We start from the raw sequence: 11,253 nt of genomic DNA, 5'->3' as shown, positions 1-11,253 counted from the left end.
AGACGTTTTATAGCAAGGAAGGGAGGGAATAACTTTCCAGTCTAGGAGCGGAGGTCCCTAGGACCATCAACAGAGAAGAACCGAGAGCGGGACCCTACCCAGAGAAGTAGTGATGTCTGAGATGGGCGCAGAGACAATGACGTGGAGCAATGGAGCAGCTGGGGACTTTAGATCCAGAGAGGAAGAGCAACTGTGTGCTGAAGACTGGGGGGGAGGGGAGGGAGATAGTGTAGGGGGCAACCCTTTGGTTGGTTGATGATGCATGGAGGGGACTGTAACCATGGCAATAATACGATGTACGATAGAATGAATGTAAAACTAATGTTCTCCCATGTAAACTATCATATAATTCACAATAAAACACTAAAAAAAAAGTTATGACTTTAGTAAATCCTCCCACTACTCTCTCTCCAACACTAATCACGGCTTTCATCTGTTACCAGTTTGTCTGCTAGAAAAGCTGGTATCCTTCACTAGGCTTTGCCCAGGACTCAAGATGGTGGAGAACCAGTGGTAGCTGAAGAATTTGCAGGTACAGCCTTACCTCATGTCAACAAAATGAGCCAGCAGGTTAGTGACAATGTGTATGAGCTACAACAGCATCTGGTGTCCTGTTCCAGCCATCAGATTGTAATGGCTGCTGCTTCACGTCTACCTTCCAAATAGCAAACAGATTTCTCTTTTAACTAACTCAAAACTGAGCAAATAGTCATAATAAACTACAGATAACATTGCAAAGACTAGGTATTACAGAACATTTGATTGTGCTCATAAGGAACCTGTACATAGACCAAGATACAGTCACTTGAACAGAACAAGAGGATACTGAATGGTTTAAAATTAAGAAAGGTGTGTACCATGGTTATATGCTTTGACCATACTTATTCAATCTATATGTTAAGCATATCAAAAATCCTCCCAATTGGACCAATAACTAACAACATATAAATGGAGAAAAGATTGAAGTTGTCAAAGGCTTCATTTTGCTTGGATCCACCATCAACACTCATGGAAGCAGCAGCCAAGAAATCAAACAACAGATTGCACAAGTCCTCTTTTTTTTTTTTTTTTTAAAGGTTTTATTATGAATTAAGTGACAGTTTGCATTGTAGAAAATCAGTTTTGCCCTCAACCAATTGTATTTTGCTTCATTACAATGATTCCAATCCTCCCCATGCACCAACGGTTAACAGTATTTACCTCTATTCCCTTGTTTTTTTATGTACACAAAAGCATGCAGGAATATATAATCACTTACACAACCAAAGGGCATGTTTTTGCAAGACAACCTCCTGCCCGCCAGCACTCAGTCTTTCTCTTTCCACGAGTCTAGAGTCCTCAGCTGCTCTATCTCTCCATGCCGTCACCTCTGCCTCCATCTCTGGTGTTACTACTTCTCTGGTTAGGATAACACGTTCTGGTTCTGCTCTTGCTCTTCCCTCTTGATGGTCCTAGGGTCTTCTGTTCCTGGAATGCAAGATTAACTACTCCCCCTTTTTTGTACACAGCTTCTACATATTTACTTGTGACCATTAGAATTAGTCATGATAATAGTTACTCACTGTTGAATCAAAAATATTCTATCCCCATCTCCTTTCAGCAGTCCCATCTAGACAAGATGAAAACTATTCAGTGGGGATCTGACCTTCCCCTCCCCAATTGCACTGAAACTAAATTCCCTCTTGAAAACTTGTAATCTAGCCACTTCATGCCATTGCAGCCCCCTATTTTATGTAGCCAATGTCTAAGTTGCCTGTCCCTATCAACCCCGTACAAGACTTCTTTTAAGTGTTCAAGACCAAAGATACCAGTTGGAAGACTAAGGTGCACCTGTCCCAAGCAATGCTATTTTCAGTTGCCTCATATGCATGTGGAAGTTGGACAATAAATAAGGAAGAGTGTAGAAGAATTCATGCATTACAGTTATAATGTTGGAGAAGAATGTTGACAGTTCCATGGACTGCCAGGAGGACAAACAAATCTGTGTTGGAAGAAGTACAACCAGAATGCTCCTTAGAAGCCAGAATGGTGAGACTGTCAGGGGAGACCAATCCCTGGAGAAGGAAATCATGCTTAGAAAGTAGAGGGTGAGTCAAAAGAGGAAGACCCCCGGCCCCCCCGCAACAAGATGGATTGACACAGTGGCAGCAACAATGGGCTTAAACACAACAATTGTGAGAATGGTGCAGGGCCAAGCAATGTTCTGTCTTATTGTGCTTAGGATCGCTGAGTCAGAACCCAGGAGATGGCACCTAACAACAATAGCAAGTATATGGATTGCATTTTAAATGGAAAAATAGGACTAGAAAGATGGGGGCGGGGGCGGGAGGAGTGATAGCCACCATCCTTTTCATAACACTACTACTCAGCCGAATTCCAGAATTCACCGAACTCATACATCTTACTCTCAGTTATAGTTGGTCCTAACTGATTCATGGAGATTTCCTGTGTGTGAGACTAGAACTGTGTGCTCTATAGGGTTTTTAATGGATGATTCTTTTCAGAAATAGATCACTATTTATTTTGAGGTGCCTTTATTCTGAGGTGCCTCTGGGTATACATGAACCTCAACCTTCAGTTGCCAATGGAGATTATGAACTTGCTGCATGACCCAGGGAACATATTGACTGATGCAGCAAGAATTAAAAGAAGATGGAAAAAAATACACAGAGTCACTGTGCCAAAAAAGAAATGGACGCTGTTCAACCATTTTAAGAGCTAGCATATGATCAAGAGCCAATGGAACTGAAGAGAGAAGTCCAAGGTGCATTGAAGGCACTGGCAAAGAACAAGGCTCCTGGTATTGATGGAATACCAATTGAAAAATTTCAACAAAGTGATGCAACACTGGAGGCATTCATCCTTCTATGCCAAGAAATTTGGAAGACAGATACCTGGCAAACTGATTAGAAGAGATTCATATTTGTGCCCATTCCAAAGGTAACCCAACTGAATGTGAAAATCATCATATACTATCATTAATATCACATGCAAGTAAAATTTTGCTAAAGCTAATTGAAAAACAGTTGCAACGGTGCATTGACAGGGAACTGCTAGATGTTCAAGCTGGATTCAGATAAGGGCATGTGGTGCTTATGTGCCATGGAGTTGGTTCTGACTCATAGGGAGTCTGCACAGGGTTTCTGAGGCTGTAAATCTTTACGGGAGCAGAAAGCGTCATCTTTCTCCAGCAGAACAGCTGGCAGTTTCTAACTGCTGACCTTGCGGTTCGCAGCCCAATTCATAACCACTACGCTACCAGAGCTCCTTAGATGAGGATATGGAATGAGAGATATCATTGCTGAATCACAGGTGGATCTTGCCTGAAAGCAAAGAATACTTGTTGTTGTTTGTTGTTAAGTACCATGGAGTCGGTTCCGACTCATAGTGACCCTGCACAGGGTTTCTGAGGCTGTAAATCTTTGCAGGAGCAGAAAGCCTCATTTTTCTTCCACATAACAGTTGGTAGTTTTGAACTGCTGACCTTGAGGTTAGCAGCCCGATTCGTAACCACTATGCTACCAGAATACTAGAAGGATGTTTATCTGTGCTTTATTGACTATGTAAAGGTATTCGACTGTTTGAATCATAACAAGCTGTGGACAACCTTCTGGAACACTTAAATGTGCTCATAAGGTACCAATACATAGACCAAGAGGTAGTCATTTGAATAGAACTAGGAGCCACTGAATGGTTTAAAATTAGGAAAGGTGTGTGCCAGGGTTAATTCTTTTACCATACTTATTCAATCTGTGCACTGAACAAATAATCTGAGAAGATGGATTATATGAAGAAGAACGTGGCATCAGGATTGGAGAAAGACTCATTAACAATCTGTGATAAGCAGATGATACAGCCTTACCTGCCGAAAGCTAACAGGACTTAACATATTTATTGATGAAAACCAAAGACCACAGGCTTCAGTATGGCTTCTGCCTAAATGCAAAGAAAGCAAAAATCCTCACCACTGGGCCAGTAAATAACATCATGATAAATGGAGAAAAGATTGAAGTTGTCAGACTTCATTTTGCTCAGCTCAACCAGCAAAACTCATGGAAGCAGCAGTAAAAAAATCAAACAATGTATTGTATTAGGTAAATCTGCTACACAGGAACTCTTTGAAGTGTTCAAGAGCAAAGATATCAGTTTGAAGATGCCCCTGACCCAAGCCATGGTATTTTCAATAGCTTCATATACATGTGGAAGTTGGACAGTAAATAATGAAGAACTGATGCATTTGAGTTATGGTGTTGGAGAAGAATAAGGTATAATGGACTGCCAAATGAACAAACAAATCTATATTAGAAGAAGTACAGCCAGAATGTCTGTTAGAAGGCAGAATGGTAAGACTGTCTCTCATATTTCAGACATAGTATCAGAAGGGACTAGTCCCTTGAGAAGGACATCATGCTAAGGTAAAGTGAAGAGTCAACAAAAAACAAGAAGACCCCCAATTTGATGGATTGGCCCTGTGGCAGTCACAATGGGCTCAAGCTTAACAATGATTATGAGGATGGCACAGAACGGAGCAGTATTTTGTTCTGTTGTTCATAGGGTTGCTATGAGTTGGAATCGACTCAATGGCACCTGACAACAGCAACAACATAACCCAGGGACTTCCCCGTATTCAGTGTTTAATGGTGCTGACTACTAAGACGGTGAAATGGAGGCTGCAAAGTCTCTTAAGCCTAAACTCAGAAGTCATATAGAATCACTTCCACTGCATTCTACTGGTCAAAGCAAATCAGAGGATCAACCACAATTCAAATAGAGGGGAAACAGACTCCACCTCTTGATGGGAAGAGGAGTGGCAAAGACCCAGGACAAAATAGCATGAGGGGTGGGAGGGAAGGTTATGACCATCCTTGGAAACTATCCGCAAACTCAAAAGGAAGACACTGTATGAGACAGTGGACAACGTTCCTGACAACACATCAAAAAATTCACTCATGTCTTATAACTTCAAAATGATATTTGTAGTCTGAGTGAATGAGAGCTAGTAATAAAACTTTGCAATGATCTGCCCATATGGAGGCAAAATTTAAGAGTAATTGAGGAATTGTTTTTAAACTTATTGATAACATGGATCCTTTGAAAATCTTACCTCAATACTGTTTTTAAATTAAATTTTAAGAAGCTATATTTCTCTCCAAATTGGTTATCCTTTTCAACTATCCATTTATATTTTGCAACATTTTTGCCCCCAGACACTCAAAGCTATGTATCGGCCATTGTGCTAAACTTTATATGGGGTTGCTATGGGTCTAAACTAACTCAATGGCACTTAACAACAACAACATACTTAAAGTAGCTTATTTCTTACCCTCTCCTTCTACCATCTATATTAACAATGGTTCTTAGCTTTTTCAGTTACAGACCTCTGTTACAGAGTTCTGATGAAAACTGTGGCCCCTTCCCCCAGAAAAGTACAACTCTCTATATTCACAAAATATTTCCCCTACAATATTTTGAGCTGTTTATGGGTCCTAGTATCAAAATTTATCATGTATATTATAAATATTTGATTAATGATAATTAAAATTCCTAGAGCTTTAAAAAATAACTTATAATAAATTAGAGTAGATTGAAGATTATTCTATAATGTCGCTCTCAGTTGCACTACTGATTTGCTTTCTTGGGTGGGAAAGGGATAAAGTTACAATACAATCGTAATTGTTCAAGAGTGTGTGATAAATATGAATGTCATTCTCCAGTCATCACAGGAGAAAAGAGGCTAGCAATCACTTATTGATGGCAGCAGTAAATTTATTTGGAAAATTTTTGTTTGGGGGCCCACTTCACTCATGAAAAACAACATAGTAGATCTACCACAGAACATCTACTATGAAATAATTTGATTATCCTGATAAACATTCTTGGAAGGTAACACAAGGAAATGAACCAGAAAACAACGAGTAAATCTATTATACATAAATAACTGTTAGGCATAAGCCTTAAACTACAACAGTGATCTATGGGAAATGATGCCGGTTTTGGATTCAACGTCATTTAAACTATCTATTTAAAGCCAATTCTTCTAGCAGTAGTTAGTACTGTCAGCAGGATCGGGTCTCTATCAAAACCACTCCTAGTCCAAAGGCTAACAATCTCTTGCCTGGTGGCTCTCATAAAATGTATGTTAAAAAATAGCAGTACAAGGTACAGCATTGTGCTTCCTCCTTTAACTGAATGTTTTAAAATTCTAAAATAATTTCAATTTTACACAAAAGTAGTAGGAATAGTACAAAGAACTTTTGCATAAACGTAGTCACCCAGATTCACCAGTTCTTAACATTTTTTATGTTAACATGGTTTATCTTGTTATCTATGTATTTCTCTTTCTGTATCTAATTTGAATCATTTGAGAGAAGTTGCAGACATGTCATTTCCCCCCTAAATATTTCAAAGTGCAATTTCTTAACAATAAGGATATTGTCTTACATAACCACAGTTGCTGTTAAGTGTCTTCGAGTTGGTCCCGACTCATAACCACCCTGTATAGGGTTACCGAAACATTTAGAATCTTTGCAGTAGTAGAAAGCCTCATCTTTCTTCTGCATAATTACAGTTGTTGTTGTTAAGTGCCGTCGATTCCAACCCATAGTGACCCTGCATAGGGTTTCCAAGGCTGTAAATCTTTATGGAAGCAGAAAGCCTCATCTTTCTCTGGCAAAACCACTGGTAGTTTCGAACTGCTGACCTTGAGATTAGCAGCCCGATTCGTAACCACTACGCTACCAGAGCACCTTCATAATCACAGTACAAGGATCAAAATCAGTGAATTGAGCAGCGATCATGTCATCTTACAATCCACATTCTAAATTTGCCAACTGTCCCAATAATGCCCTTTCTTGAAATGTTCTTTCTGTGGTCCTCATCCAATCCAGGATGATACATTGCATTAGGTGGTCATGTCTCTTTAGCCTCCTTTGCTCTGAAACAGTTCCTTGACCTTTCTTTGAATCTAAAGACATTAACAGTTTTGAAGAGTACAGGCCAGCTATTTTGTAAAATTCCCCTCAATTTGGGTTGTTCTGATGTACCCTCATGATTAGATTTGGGTTATGCACTCAGGAAAGGATTATTACATAAGCAATGTGCTTGTCTCATCAGTCAGGAGGCACAAGCTGATTTGTTCCATTACTAGGGAGGTTGGTTACGTTTGATCACTTGGTTTAAGACAATATCTGTCAAGTTTCTTCCCCAAAAATATATTACTTTTTTCCTTTTGTAATTAATCATTTGTGAGATGATATTTTCAAGATTATGTAAATATCCTGCTCCCCAAAAGTCTTGCTTTGCTCATTTTCACATCCGATGATGATTCTTGCTGAACTATTATCATGATGATTTTGAAAATGGCAATTTTCAAAATCCTTGTTCTGTCTTTTTAGTTGACCATTATACTTTAAGTTTGAGCTTTCCTTTCTTATTTATTTATCAGTATAGATTCTGGATTCTAAGTTATAATAGTTATAATGTGTTACTGTTATTTTGATGGAGTTCTGGTGTGGCACTGTAGGCTAAGTATTGGACTGTTATCTATAAGGTTGGTGGTTCAAACCCATCAACCACTCCTATGGAAATCCTATACAGCAACCTACTTGATGGCACTTAACAACAATTATTTTGATGTTCAAATTATTCCAGTGGGAATCCCTTCAAGTTGGTTCTTGTATCCTTTTAACATTTCCCCTAAATTTGTGAGAACAGTCTTACTTACTGATACAAGATTGTCTAGGTTCATTCGTGCCTTTCATGCCCTAGTTCTGGAATCAGAGTCCCTGGGTGGCACAAAGAGTTAGGCTTGACTGCTAGCTTAAAGGTTGGTGGTTCAAACCCACCCGGAAGCATGTTGAAGGAGATGCCTGGACATATGCTTTTGAAAGGTCACAGCCTTGGAGCAGTTCTTTTCTGCATATATGGGGCTTTTGTAAGTTGAAATCAACTTGATGGCAACAAACAGTAGCCCTGAAATCATTTCTCCAGGAAAGTTTTTACAGGTTGTCTTAGCTTCCTGGTGCTGATGTAACACAAATACCACAAGTGGGTGGCTATAAAAGCAGAAAAGGCTAAAAGTCCAAATCAGGTCTTGGCCTGCCAATTTTTCTCTTGCCGGTAGTCCCAAGCGGTCCTTGGTTCTCGGTGATCCTTACATTGTGTCTGTCTTCATCAGTATGTACTTGCCTTTGCCTTTCAGTCTACTATGATTTTCTTTTTTTTTTTGACAAGTAAACTTTATTGGATTTAATGGCTTTTTTTTTTTCTACTGCTATTTTAGTTGTTTTGGGTATTTTCTTTTAACTTCTATTGTGAATTGAGTGAAGGTGTACAGACAAGATCATCAGTTTTACATTCAACAAATCACACACTTGTTTCATCTCAGTGATTGCAGTCCCCTCAATGGAACAACAGTTACCCCACTTCCTGTGCTTCCTGCCTTCATTCCACCCACCTCCTCATCTCTTCTTGACTTTGGCCTTAGGAAAATGTTGCCCTTTTTGACGGTGAATGATTGACCAGTCCCTGGTGAGCATACCTTACTAGTGTTGTTGTCCCCCCTATATACCTATCAACTGCTTGGCTGAAAACTGGGCCATATGGTGAATTCCTTTCTAGAGCCAAAGGGTGGTCGAGGGCCATAGTCTCAGGTTCCTCCAGTCTCTTTCTGACCAGTAATACTGATCTTTTTTTATATATAATTTTGAATTTTGTTCCACATTTTCTGTCACTTTCTCTGGGACTTTCTAATGGGATCCCTTTCAGAACAGTTGGTAGTGGTAGCCAGGCACCATCTAGTTCTTCTGGTCTCAGAGTCATGAAGACTGATGTTCACATGACCCATTAGTTCATTAGACTAATTGATTTCAAGCGTCTTGAATTCACTCTTCTTTCTTCCATACAAGGAGAGACGAATGTGTTATTGTTAAGTGCCATTGAGTCAGTTCCAACTCATAATGGAACTATTAGAGAGATCAACAGTTGCACCTTAATATGCTCTTTTTATAACTCAGAAGTGATTAGATTTAGAACACACTCTACAGGAATATGACCTCATTAACATAGCAAAGAAAACCTAGTTTCCAAACAGGATTACATCCATGGGTATATGGCATAGGGTTAAGATATATAATTCAGAATATAATACAGGGTAATAGTGTTTAGAAACCAAAATATGGGCACTCCTTAATCCTTTCTGAAGGAAGAGCTCACATTATTGAACCTATTCATTTTGGACATTCTAAACTTCAGAATCAAAAAAATTAAGTACTATTTGTTCAGGCCAAATAAGATCTAACTCTATCACATTACCGATAAGATCAGAAATTGTACAAGGGTCTGTTTTGCACATCAGTGAATTCCCAACCTAGAGTGCCTGACATGTATATAGAAAGGTTTCCATAAATATTTGCTGAATGACTTACATGCTGCCAAGCCTACCTATTTGAGATACAACTCCAATTCTAAGTTCAAGGGTCACAGCAGAGCAGTTACATTCTTGGCATTCGTCACTTGTCATGCTACAGATTTATCTGTCCTAAAATAGATTTATCTGTCCTACCATTGACCTTGGTGTTTTATTAGAAATCTTTGAGAGTCAAAGTTTAGTCTACACAAATCATTTTTCAGTGTCCTTTTTTGAAAACTGCCCCATTTCAAGATTTTCTAAATGACTATGAAATGATTTCAGTAAATGTTGCTAGTAAGCTTGGGGATATATTTTTAAACAAATGAAAGGTTAGAAGATAAAAAGTGGGGAGGAGGGAAGGCAGGAGAGAAGCTATTATATAAACCACTGACAGCTAAAAATAGGGACAGATAATAGGTAATAAAGGGAAGAACCAGAAAACAAACCAACTCCACAATAAAAAAATACAGCTGGCTCCAATTCCATGTAGGATTACTCAACTTTACATGGTTATATAATTTGTTTATATCACACACACACACTCATGAACATAATAAAGGTATGGGGAAGAAAGAGAAAAGTATCAAGACATAATCTTCATGACTTCTAAGGAGGATATTTTGATAACATCTATCAAAATTACAAATGTACCCCTGAAAAACTAAACCAATACTGTAAAAGAACAAAGTATAAAGACTCACACTTCCTGATTTTGTTGTTGTTGTTAAGTGCCATCAAGTAGGTTCTGACTCATAGAGACCCTGTATCGGGTTTCCAAGGAGGGCCTGGAAAGTTTGAACCACTGACCAATGATTAGTTGTTGTTGTTGTCAAATGTCATCGAGTCGATTTCTGACCCATAGCGACCCTGTATAGGGTTTCCAATGAGTAGCTGGTGAGCTTGAACCGCCAACCTCGCAGTTCAAATGGCTTTGCAGTCTGGCGCATTAACCCACAGCGCCACACCAGGACTAGCCCAGTGCTTATCCTACAGCAATGCACCAGGACTCCTTTCTGATTTTAAAACCTATTATATGATTTAGTTCTGGTATAGTAACAGACACATAGACCAATGGAATAGAACTGAAAGTCCAGAAATAAACCCACACATCTATGGTCAAGTGATTTTTTTACAAGGGTGCTAACTCCATTCGAACAAGAAAAGAAGAGTCTTTTCAATAAATAGCACAGGGACATTTTTCCATGTAACAACAAAAAGACAAATAACTCAAACATAAAATGGGCAAATGACTTTCACCAAAGACAACGTACAAATGGTCACCAAATACATGAAAAACGTCCAGTGTTATTAGTCATCAGAAAGATGCAGATCAAAACCACAATAAGATACTATTTCACTCATTGTGGTGGTGGTTATGTGCCAAAGAGTCAGAACCTACTCATAGCGACCCTGTACAGGGTTTCCGAGGCTGTAAATCTTTACAGGAGCAGAAAGCCTCATCTTTCTCCTGCAGAATAGCTGGTAGTTTCGAATTGCTGACCTTGCGGTTCACAGCCCGATTCGTAACCACTACATTACCAGAGCTCCTAGCCATTAGTGAGCTGAAATGAATTGGTACTGGGCATTATGAATCAGATAATTAAATTACATGCTTTACTATGCTGGCAATGACAAATTGAAGAGAAATGCTGTCACATTAATTGTCAAAAATAATTTTTCAAGATCTATCTTGAAGTACAGTATCTGTGATAAGATAATATCCATACACCTAACATGAAGACCAGCTAATATGGTTATTATTCAAGTTGATGCACCAACCACTAAACCAATGATGAAAAAATGGAGGAATTCTATGAACTACTTCAGTCTGAAACCGATCAATC

Source organism: Chrysochloris asiatica, unplaced genomic scaffold, assembly GCF_000296735.1.
Source record: "Chrysochloris asiatica unplaced genomic scaffold, ChrAsi1.0 scaffold00347, whole genome shotgun sequence".
NCBI classification, from domain to species: Eukaryota; Metazoa; Chordata; class Mammalia; order Afrosoricida; family Chrysochloridae; genus Chrysochloris; species Chrysochloris asiatica.
Note: the sequence above shows the minus strand (reverse complement) of the source record.